The sequence below is a fragment of the Nicotiana tabacum genome, chromosome 12, assembly GCF_000715075.1.
Source record: "Nicotiana tabacum cultivar K326 chromosome 12, ASM71507v2, whole genome shotgun sequence".
Taxonomy (NCBI): domain Eukaryota; kingdom Viridiplantae; phylum Streptophyta; class Magnoliopsida; order Solanales; family Solanaceae; genus Nicotiana; species Nicotiana tabacum.
Window position 1 is genome coordinate 1,182,875 of NC_134091.1, and position 12,988 is coordinate 1,195,862.

The window sequence follows — 12,988 nt, forward strand, 5'->3', positions numbered from 1 at the left end:
TAGGGGTCTCTCCCTGGGCCTCTGATTGGGCCCCATCTAATGGGGGTACCCTGTTGGTCCCCTCACCTAATGTTGTCTCTCTCCTCTGGCTAGTCGTAGCCTTCCTAGTTATCGTCATTTGTGCATGTGAATGCCAACATATAATTTTAACTCAAATTTCCTATAATTCAGTTCTACAACATGATATATATACACAATTACACACACTGGCACACACATCTACATAAACACACACAAAACACACACATGACACATATACATAAAGACACACAAAACACACACAAGACATAAATTGATTGAAAATAGATAGTAGTATGGAGAAAGCCTACACACATACACATATACAAGCAGAATCGCATAAATGTGGGTGTCTGTATGCATAATACACACACACACAAACACACACACACACAAAACACAATTTTACTGGCTTATTCACAAATAACAAGCAAATGGAAGAGAGAGTGACAAAAATTTAGGACAAGAACAGAAAATAGAATGGCAAAGAGAGACCTTGAAATTGTGAGGCGAGATACCACAACCGTTGTCGATAACCTGGAAGGATTCAGCGCCATAGTCTTTGAGCGAAACCTTGATGCTGGTGGCGCCGGCGTCCAAGCTGTTCACAACCAACTCCTTGAAGGCGGAGGAAAGGTCCAAAATAACTTGACCAGCACAAATTCTATGCACGATGCGCTTGTTTATAGGGTTTATAGTCGACGGTGAAGCTGCTGGTCCTCCATCCATTTCAATGGCGCTCAATTACAGGGCAATGCCGGTACCTGTAAGGTATCAAATTGACTTCATGCTGAGAACTTAGGGATGCATATCTGCAATTTTTTAAGCTTTTAACTGATTATTGAGTAGTGGAGCTTCAAGGACCAGAAATCAAACCAAGCAACAAAACCCTATGGTTTCAATTTGATTACTGTTCAGAAAATCACTTATTTGTCGTCAAAAGAGAACATGTATGAGATATAAAATATATCGAAAAGAGGTAATGCAATGTTGTCGTGGTGTAGTTGGTTATGACTTCATTCTAACACACTGAAGGTCTCCGGTTCAAGTCCGGGCGATGCCACTATATATTTTTTAGTTGAAATTTTAACTTGGAACTGAAAGTTGGAAAAAATAATCCTTTTTCTTTTTCAAAGTTGGAAAAATAATCCTTTTTCTTTTTCATAGTCCATTCCTTTACTGAATCGCGATATCAATTGTTATTATTGCACAAGTAGTAGATTATTATTCATTACTCGATATCATTTGGACTTTGGTGTTTTCCAAAAGAAATTGTATTGGTCTTAATCGAAAAAAGTTTACTCAAAAATATAGACGTGTCTTTGTATATTAAACATAGTTATGTTTCAAGTGCAAGTGATATATTTTCATTCAATTTAGAAAACTATAGTAAAGTAGCAAGGTTCAAAGGAGCAACAAAGTTTGTCGGATGTGTACTTGCGCTTCAACTTGTCACTCGGTTAAAATGCTTGATTACGCACACACTTGGTGTCTTTTAACGTTTGTTATCTTTCCTTTTCATGTCGAAGACAGAGAGATATATTATATATGTTATTGGTGCATATAAATGTATAACACCTTAAAGAGAGACACGAGCTGGCACTCTACCTTTCGCAGAATCAGATTCGAATATGATTCTTCACCATTACATTTTCTAAAACAAAATCGTCTACCATCTTGTGATCATTCTAATTTTTACGTAGCAAATATTTGGTAGTTCCTCTTAAGCATGCTGATTTGTTGGTGTCCGAGAATTAAACACCACTAGGAACAATTTTCAAACGATCCCTTTCTACGAGCAATTGAACGAGCGAACTCTTTCTCTCATTTATATTGCAATCTTCCGTATTTACCAACTATAGACATGTCAGTGTATCACCGGAAAATAAAAAATATACTTTTCCATGTTTCATTATAATGGTAAAAGAGTTATGTATACAAAAGATTAGAGAATTGTTGGACCAAATGCGTTTAATGAATCAAGCACACAAACAGAAGTTGATAATCAAAGTTAACCCCCCACAAGTACTCTTTACTCATAAGAACCCGTGTTGTTTGTTTCCCCAAGACTACTACAATACAGGCACTTGACGCCAAAGAAATCTGTTGTGCGCCATCACACAATCGGACTCGAGAGATGTTGTATTCCCAAAAACATAAGAACCCCAACAATTTTCAAACTCTATGAAACTTCTTTATCTGGAAAGAATTGAACAGAAAATGGAGGTCAGCACCCACGATTCATCTAGCAAAAGTTGGCTCTTCATTTGTGTCATCTGCAAGCTGCATCCTTCATTCTTTTTTATATAGAAATCGCCTATGGAAGGTCAGATTAGGATTGTACTGTTACTATGTTCTCTTTCACGATATTAGATGTACTGACTAAACCACCAAACCTCATTTCTGTCTTGTCTGAAATAAAGTCAAGTGAACACAAGTCAGTCTAGTAGAAAAGGTAGATACCACTAGTATGATGGCATCAAATCTGGAGAGAAATTTATCCTTCTTGTATTGAACCAAAAACAAATAGAGATATGCAACACATAAAGCATCAATCTATAACAAATTGAGGCAGGTTGAGTCTAAACTACCATATTAAAAGTTAATAAGAAAAGAGTAGATGGAGTTGCTCACCCAAATTCCATTTGAGACCTGTGGTTGTGGTTTTTCCAGCAGTCGTTCTAATGGGTATGAGTCCGCAATGTGGTCCCTCAACAGAGGACTGGATATGAATCTTGTGATGATGTGTACTCGGAAGAAGTTGGATGAGGCAGTCATCATAGAGAAGAATAATCGGCATGGACGGGAAACGGCATATGACATTAATATTTCTCATCTCATGGTCAAACCTTCCACCAAGTGCTCCGGTGGCTGGAATACAAAATTGTAATTACACACAGATACAAGTCAATCCCACTAAAACTACATTACGACATTTTTTCCAGTAATGGGGTCCTATAATCTTCTAATTGCTCAGAGATTATGCTAAATTATATTTTGGCTCTCCCTGTGTGTGCTTGTAATTATTATCTTGCTATGTTAGAGTTGTAATATTGCATCATATTTATGATCTTTATAATAGTGGCTTTTCTCTAATGTCAGTAGATCCACTCAAAATAATAATAATGGTAATCATAAAAAGACATTAACAAATATACTGTTCCTTTTAATACTACTTTATTCTTCGTCATCCTGTGAAATGTTTATCATTTGTCAGCTTTTAGTTTGATCCAGCACCCTTATGTGGTGGTAGAAATGTTAATTAATTAATTGTTCAATTGGTTACAAAACACTTTACTATATTTTTTTAGCAAAAGTAATAGAAGTTGGACCAATCATGCTTACAAGTAGAAAACTTCCACTATATATGAAAAGGCATATCACATTTTTTTCCATAATAACCTTACAACATACCCTACTAGAGAGGACAAGGAAGAGTTTTTTTTTTTTTTGATAAGGTAAATTGTATTAATCAAAAGGGAGAGAACTCCCGTATACAAGAAGTATACCAAAAAGTAGAGAATTTACATAAGAACATAATTCTCTACAAAAGACGCCCAATCTTCTATACAAATAGGGGCTATATGAGTGCACCAAAAAACGATCAAAAATAAAAGACTATTCTTAAGATGTGAAAAAGGAGACTCAATCCCCTTAAAAGCTCTACTATTTATCTCCTCCCAAACTATCCACATGAGATCAAACGGGGCGAACTTTCACGCCTTTTGCTTTCTTCTTCTACGAAAACCGGCCCAGCTATATAACATTTCCTTTACAGTGCTTAGCATCACCCAATTAAACACCAAAAAGGTTCAGGATCGCCCTCCACAAAGCCGATGACACAGGGCAATGCAACAAAAGATGATCAACATCTTTCCCTGAGCTTTTACACATATAGCACCAACTAACAAGTGTAATTCCTCTCTTTCGCAGATTCTCAGCAGTCAAAATCACTGCCCTCGCTGCTAGCCATGCAAAAAAGCATACCTTTGTGGGCACCTTAGGAATCCAGATCGAGGAGTATGGAAAAGAGGCCTCCTCTCTCACCAACATACTCTGATAAAAGGACTTTACGGTGAACAGACCATCGCCAAGCAAACCCTATCTCCAAGAATCACAAAATGGCTGGGGCCTGTCTTGCTCATATAGCAGTGTCAATAAATCTTAGAGCTCCGCAATCTCCCAATCTTGCATGTTCCTTCTAAATTAGAGGTCCCATACTACCCCACCCCCCACCCCCTTCATGCTCCTTACGAATCTGTTGGACCATCAATTCCTTCTGGTTTCAAACTTTGAAGACATGGGGAAGGAAACCCTCACAGTATCCTCTCCACACCACCTATGATTCCAAAAGCTCATTATCCTTCCATCTCTCACCTTGTGAGAGATGTTGCCACTGAAGGATGCTCCTCCACATGCCACACCGGAAAGGTGTTGTGATTGCCTTGACCCTCCAACCCCCTCCCGTGGAATTGTACTTTTCTATTGTGACCTACCTCCATAGAGTATGCTCTTTTACCCCGAATCTCTATATACATTTGCCCAACAAAGCTCTGTTGAAAACCCTAAGATCTTTTAATCCAAGTCCACCCCACTTCTTTGGGGAAGTGACTGTCTGCCAATTCACTAGATCATACTTTCTAGTTCCATCTGCTGCATCCAAAAGAAAATTCTTTGAAGCCGCTCTAGTTTTTCCGTGATGCTCACAGGAGCTTGCAACAAGGACAAGTAATAGGTGGGCATACTCGATAAAGTGCTTTTAATGGGCACTTTCTTTCCACCTTTTGACAAATACTATTTCTGTCAGCTTGCTAATCTTTTTTCAACCCTTTCGATCACTGGATTCCAAACCGTACTATCCTTATGTGAAGCGTCCAATGGGAGACATAGGTAAGTAGTAGGAAGGGATCCCACCTTACATCTAAGAACATAAGGCAAATCATCAATGTTAGCAACGTTACCCACCGGAAAAATCTCACACTTGCCGAGGTTGATTTTGAGACCTGATACTATCTGAAACCACTACAGGACCTGCTTCAGGTAGGTCAACTGATCCATATCGGGATCATAGAAAACCAGGGTGTCATCCACAAAAAGCAAATGAGAGACTCTTCGGGCACTGGCACCCCGATCGGAGCTGAGAATCCTCTCAAGAAACCTCCGCCCGCCGCACGATCCATCATTTTACTTAAAGCATCCATCACTAGAATGAATAGCATGGGGGATAGCGGGTCTCCTTGCCTGAGACCCCTAGAAATGCAGAACTTGATCCATCCTCCCCATCTTGCCCCAAACCCCATCCGCATCATAATGAAATCCAGGAACTCCTAATTGACATGGTCGAAAGCCTTCTCAAGGTCCAACTTGCATAGTAAGCCGGGATCTCTATTTTTCCTTCTAGAGTCTACAAGTTCATTTTCCATCAAAGCTGCATCTAGGATCTGCCTACCTTCCACAAACGCATACCTTCCACAAATGCATTCTGGAAGGATGAAACAAACACGTCAAAAACCTTCTTCAGTCTGTTGGAAAGAACTTTAGAAATAATCTTGTAAATGCTCCCCACGATACTAATAGGCATGTAGTCACTGATACAAGATGCACCTTCTTTCTTAGGCACAATAGTAATAAAAGAAGCATTGATACTTCTCTTGAAAACACCATTCACATGGAACTATTCAATGGCTTCCATCAACTCCCCCTTAATGGTGTCCCAACAGAGCTGGAAGAAGGCCAAGGAGAAACTATCAGGGTCGGGGGCCTTATCACCAGCACAACTCGACACAGCCTCGTGCACCTCCTCCTCCTCAAAGGCCCTTTCTAGCCACTCACTGTCTCCCTCCCATATGTGGTTGAACTCTGTTCCTCCCAAAGTTGGCCTCCAACTAACTTCCTCTTTGTATAAGTTCTCATAAAACCCTACTATCGCTCATTTTACCTCCTCCTCTCCCTCAATCCTCACCCCATCCACAAAAGGACTATGAAATTTCTCCTGCGATTTGCAACCGCCACCCTGTCAAAAAATTTGGTATTCGAATCCTCCTCTTTTAACTATAGCGCCCTCAAATTTTTCCGCCAACTAGTCTTCTGAGCTATTGCTAACTCGACTATTTACCTCTTAACCTCCCCCAGTCTCGCTTTCTCAGATTTATCTAACTCTCTCGCCCCTTACCCTCTCTCTCTAGATCCCCCAATTCATGCATAAGTTCCTCATTTTAACCTCTATCCTCCTAAAAACCTCCTTATCCCACCTAATAATATCTCCCTTGAACAATTTAAGTTTTTTCGAAAGACGGAATGAAGGTGTCCCTGATACCCCATAGCTTATCCATCATCCTTAACCTTGTCACCAAATCTTAGCACCTTCAACCACATGTTCTCGAATCAGAAGTGAGCACGCACCCCACTCCCTCTACATCCACCTAGAAAGATAGGCAAATGATCTGAAGTCAGCCTAGGTAAAGGAATCTGCAGCACATTCGGCACTAGCTCATCCCAGGAGGGTGATATCAAAAATCTATCAAGTCTAGACCTTGAGTTGGAATCCTCCGCCCTGGCCCAAGTAAACCTTTCCCTTAACAGAGGAAGATCAATGAGAAAGTGATCATTGATGAAGTCGGAGAACTCCTCCATGGCCCTTGAAATCATACTACACCCTAATCTCTCCTACGAGAATCTAATAGTGTTAAAGTCTCCCCCTAGAACCCGTGGAATGTCCCATTCCCCCATCATATTGACCAGTTCCTCCCAGAAAAACACCTTGGACACTTCTCTTACCGGTCTGTACACTCCCCAAAATCCCCACTCTACCTCACTCATTTATTTTTTACAAGAGCTGCTAAAGAAAAAACTCTCTTCTTAATCTCCTTTACCTCCAAGCTTCTATCATCCCATATTAGAAGAATGCCCCAAGCACTTCACTCTCTAACTCCCACTTTGATGATGGCCCTTCTGTTTGGGTCATCCATCCCCCTCACATTCCATGAAATAATCTTAACTTCCATAAGAAACAATATCCCCCTTCTCCCCACCCCCTCTAACCGAGCTCCCTTCCTCCCTGTCACACACCCGACCCCTTCTCTTGTACACCACTACATCCCCTAAATTATTTTGCTTAACACCTTGACCCAACTCCCTCCATGCACCATCATAACAAGATTGTTGCTCAATCTCCTTCAACAGTTCTAACACTCTATCTTCCTTCCCTTCAAAAGAAACACCTAGAAACTTCCCAAAGTTTAATAGTTTATCCTCCATCCAGAAAGACATATCCCCTCCTCCAATCCATGACGAAATTGGACATGCGTCTTCTATATATACCCTTTCTTTGCCCCTACTGGAGGAATACAAGACCATAGCATTATTAGCAATAGGAATGTTTGGTGCCGAAAGGTTCTCACCCCTTCCTTGATGGATATCAATCTCTGAAATTAGCACCCCGCTGCTATAGGAATGACCAAAAACACCAGTAGGGTAGTAGGAAGGGGGAGAGCATGGAACCCTTGGTGGCATCTTAACTAGAAAACTAGCCCAGTACTAACATCAGGTGGGACATGCTCAACAATCTTCCCAGAAAAAGAAGAAGCTTGAAGTGTAGCCTCAACACAACTAAGCCCAGAAACAGATGAGGGGGCGATGGAGTGGGGTCCATCAGATGCGGGAGGCCGTGGAATAACAGCACCATCTATAGTCGGTGTCGCCCCTGAAGCAACGGCCATCGAAGAGGGGCGCAGGTCACTAGAGCTCGATGCAGAAATGCCACTGTGTGTAGCACCACTAGCAGAAGAAGGAAGAACGACTGTTCCCATATGCTTAGGAGCCTTATCAAACGCAGCTTGAAATAATCTGGGTCCCTTAGGATCAATTCTAATAGAATTGGAAAACGTTTGGGCCCATGTGAGGAGGCCCAGGCCTATACTTGCTGAAACCTTGCCTGGCCGTAGGATAATTAGAAGATGACCGACCCATTTTGCCTTTCCATCATGCATCACTAACCCATTCATGTTTTTCCTCCTGTTGAAATTTTGTCTTCTTCTCCCAAAATCATACATCCCGCCTTTTCTCGATATGACGTCTGATTCCGGCTTAGTCCATTGATCCAGTGAGCCCTCCCCTCCCCTCAGAGACTGATTTCCCCTTCCCTCCCTTCTATTTGACCTTCTCTTTTCTTCCGCCACTATCTCGGACATAAAGATAAGGCAAAATTCAGGGCTCAACCAAATCCTATAACTTAAGTAGTCATCTTTCACCATAGTGGAGACAGGGATTTTGCCCCTTTCCTCACCATAATCCTCATTGAGAGAGATCGTGTAAGCTGCAAGCAACAACAATAAAAACCCCACATATTTCCCCAATCTTCTTGAATAAGTCAAGACACCAAAGATGCACAGGGAGACCCACCATGTTGACCACCAATGATTCGCCGGTGAAACAAAGGTCTAGACACCCATCGTGCTCTACCCATCTGTCTAGCTTTAAGAAGTTCCCATCGAACCACATGTTTCCTCTTACAAGAATTTTTGAAGCTTGAGACTCATCGACAAAACGAAAGAGATATTGTGTGTCCCCCAGTTGCGATATTTTCAGCCTGTCCTTGACATTCCATGCCTATGCTGCTCAGTTCCTAATAGCCTCTTGAGAACCAACCCATTTGGAAAAACACCCAATCAGATAAGATTTCAAGAAGTCCTTGCGCCTAAGAGTATGTTCCTCAGATAGCGAGAAGTGCGGCTCCTGCCCTATGTCAAACTTTCGATGACATCTTCCCCCAAGTTCTAGGTCTGGCCAAGAGGCAACTTTGATGAAAGATATGTTTTCCAGTTTTCAAGATTCTAGAGAGAAATAGGAGTTTCTCTTTGTAGAATCCATCATATTCTAGATGTGGTTATCCCAAAAAAGAGTAAGATCTTGCCGGAAAAAGCCCTAAAGGATAGAAAAATCAGTAGTCACAGTAGGTGAAAAGCAGAATATAGGGAGGGAAGAAAGTTTTCTGGTACTGAACAACTGAAACACTCGCTGGAATCTGCGGTTTAATGGCCGGAAAAAGAAAAAGTCACCAGATTTTGGTGGAACTGGGACAAGGAGACTCGAAAAAGCCTCGAGAAGAGGTTGTCTGAAGAAAAAGGTTTGAAATAGTCGCCGTAAATAGCCACATGCGCCGGCGCGTGGCTGAGATCTCGCCATAAAACAAGCGTGTTGCCCGCGCGTGGCGGCGCGTGAGAGCACGGTTGACGGAGGGTATCACTGGGGTTTGGTCGCGGGAAGCTTGGCTATTGATAGGGGTGGTAGAGTCTTAGGAAGGAGAAGAGAGAGAAGAATCTCAGGGAGCGTGCCTCAGAGCATTTTTTAGATCTGGATAGAAGAGTGTTTTCACGCAGCAAATTGGGGGGATAACAAGGAAGAGGTTAAAAGGGTTTTCTTGAATTTATTGATGATTACTTCACCTTGCCACTTTATATCCTCACTTTCTTGAAGATTGTGCATGCAATGGTGTCCCTGGTAACTAGTTTCAATTTCATTTTAAAGGAGTGAGTAAAAAAAAGCAATAAATGAAGCTTATACCAACCCAGATTGAATAATGACGAATAAGCAATACATCTGATCCACCATGTGAAAGATTTTCTAATGAATTGTTTATTTCAAATATCTATTCTAAATGAATAATATCTTATTATTAGCAATAATCATAAATAAGAAACAATTAGAGTACAAATATCCCACAGTGAAAAGATGCAGATATAGTTTGAGCAACTATTTAGTGTAGAGATATTTTTAATGAATATAAATTAAAATATAGCATATTGATAAACATGGAAAATGCTAAAAATTTCCAGAGTTATGTTAAAAAGCTTAACTTACATTTGGATGTTCTGGGTTTAGTAATTCACGAATATATGCAACACATTTATGAAGATCTGTGATATCTTGATTATGAGATTCATCAATTATCTTGGTCCCCTGCAGAGTCACCAAGCTATACATCCTCAATATATGGTTTTAACTATGCTTTGTAGTGAACTGCACAAACATATTGCACAAGAACAAGACGGCAAAGAACGATCTTGAGCCACATTGCTAATTATATCCAAAAGTGTAATAACTATCTAGTAACTGAAATGATATACACATGTAGTCAGGTAGCTTAGAATCCTCACTAACATGCTTAAAAATGAAAAAAAATGCACAAGTTAAATTACATACTACATTAGAAAGAATTTAAACAAGACCAGATATTACTCTCTTGATCTTTACACAAAAACTAGTAAGTAGAAGTGTGGTACCTGCTTGTACATATGGCAAAAACTTGAACTCAATAATATATTTGGAAACCACAAGGTTTTAACAAAGTGGGCTTCTCTTCCAGACTCAAGAATATATTTGCACAGCTCAACTGTACTGTAAACAAATTTCTCACTCTCGGATAAGGTGAAAGACAGGGAAGCTCTTGACACACCATACAATTAGTAAACTGTCACATGGAGCTCCATTCCATTGCATATCAAATAAGATCCACCACAAAGGTTCTGTAAGGCCAAGGGTTCAAACACCAGATTCTTTCGGTAAGGTCAAACACCAAATTCTTTGAAGGTTGACGTCCCTAGAGGTCGACATTTAACATAAAGTGATGATTCAATTCAAAGTAGGATAAATTATACTAGTAAGGGAGACTTGTGAGTATATATCAATCAGGACTGCCTCAATCCAAATTAATTGAGATCGACTACATCAATCCAATGTATCTATGCTGCCGCACCATTCATGTTCCATTTCATTTCAACACTAAATATTCTGTTTTTTAAGGCAAATTAGTTATTCTCCAAAACTAGATGTTCTCTTACACTTATCCCTACACAAATATAAAAATGTGGATGATTTTAAAATTTATTGGAAAACAGATTTGCTAAGAAACTACAGAACAATCACAAGCAAACTCTAGCTTACTAGGCCTCTATAAAAGTCAAGAACATCAGTTCTAATTGAATCCATATCTCCTTTTATAGCATATGGCTTGTACCTGCAAAAAAATCATGGTTCACTCGAATTCAATCTAAGACGACAAAATAAAAATTTCCAAATATTAAGAAATCGTGTTTTAGCCCAAAAAAAAAAGAGAAATCCCGATGCTTTTACATATTGTCTGCATGTGTTTTTACTCACTTACAGCTCAAACTTGAATCTCAGTATTTGTCCTATGCTTGGATTACTAATATGGCATGAAAATTTTCAAATAGTAACTTATTAACTCATTCTTTCCTCCAGCAAAAATCCAAGTTTTAGTTTCCTTTTGCACATTCTGGTCCAAGAAAAAAAATACCAAGGCCCACGTGAGGGGAGTGCAGCAAACCTAAACAAGTTCACAGAGTTCAAAGCTATTAATATATACTATTTTTTTAAAGTAGATTTTTCTTTTCTCGAAATGGTGGAAAAAGTAAATTCTTCGCCCTATAAAAATCCAGATTTTATTCAGAGGCGGAGCTAGAGTGCTGGGAGAGGGTTCGGCCGAACCCAGTAGCTTTGGTTCGAACCCTGTATTTGTCTCAAAAAATCCATTGAATATGTATAAATTATTAATTTAGAACCTAGTAACTTAAAACGATAAGAATCTCGAACTCATAAGCTTGAAATCGTAGCTCCGCCTGTGATTTTATTCCTTATTATTTTGCCAATTTGCAAACAAGTTTAGAGATTGAAGAATGAACCAGCAACAAGCTGCTACGTATAATCAGTAACAAGAGCAATTGGTAAGTGAATTCAGAATCACCTCTTACGAATATTAGAAGGGTCGTCATGAGGGAAAAAGCGGGGCAATTCATCAAACACCCTATTCGCTCCACCGTCAGCACAAACATGAACCCGTTCTGCTCTAAACAACAAACATATGCCACCATTTTCAGGAAAATTACAAGGCACTAGAGAAGTTCAAAAAAGGTTAAAAAAGGAAGGCACAGGGGCCATTACCGTGCTCCCAGAGCAAATGAGTGAATTAAGGGAGGCGTTGGTTAAGGATAACAAGCGCATACGTTAGAGCAGGTTCATTGTCGGTAGGAAGATTTGGGAGGAGGAAAGTAGATAAATGAGACATCGTCCCCATCTTTGCTAACTTGCGCCCCTCAAAATCACCCCGTTGTTTCAGTTTTTTCAATTAAGAAAGAGAAAACATACGAGCACCATTATATACCAATCAATCAATTGATTAATTAACTGCATCATAATCCAAAAATTATTTAGTATAGACAAGGTGCTCTAAATCTCAAGCTTATACAAACCTCAAAGGATTGGGGTTAAAGACAAGATTGGTAGAAGAAAAGAGAATATTAGAAGCGGTCAACAATTGAGACGGAAGAAATTTCAGGTCAAACACTATAATTATTTCACACAAAAGTAATTTTAATGTAGAATGTAGAACTTTGTGGAAATATTTCGATTGGTCAACCCCTTTATTACAGGCAGATTTTGTGGTTGTGTTTAACCAATTTTTAAGTCACGTTAGGAAGGATATGTACGCATTTGCTTAATATTATCTTAGAAAATAATTATTAGTGATTTATTTTTAGAGACTTTGATTAAGTTTTTCAGTTTTACTTAATTAAAATATTTCATCTTTTATTTGAGATTTGATATGATTAGCACAAAAAAGAGTTGAAGAGATAATAAAAAAAACGCATACAATGTAAGAGGAAGAGACCAAATTTAATGGTTGATTTTCTTGTTGAAATGAAGACATACTTTTGTAAATGAAAGTTATTGATAAGAATATTTTTTATTTTGAAGAATAAATTTTATTTTTTTTGGCAATCCGCTAGGCAAGTGCCTCGGGCTAGTTTTTTATTAATAGAAGAAAAGAAAAATACAACAATTAGGAAAAGTACAAATAAGGGGGACAATAGCATCGGTATTGTTACTCATATGTCTTGGCTATATAATCACTCCTTTGCGCCTCACATTGCCTATGACAGCCTCATGTAGAGGA

General features: G+C 39.4%; 1 pseudogene; it reads right to left on the reverse strand.

Moving 5' to 3' along the window:
* Positions 1-2,224: 2,224 nt before the first annotated feature.
* Positions 2,225-12,215, reverse strand: LOC107823959 (thiamine pyrophosphokinase 2-like; annotated as a pseudogene).
* Between the last annotated feature and the right edge of the window lie 773 nt (positions 12,216-12,988).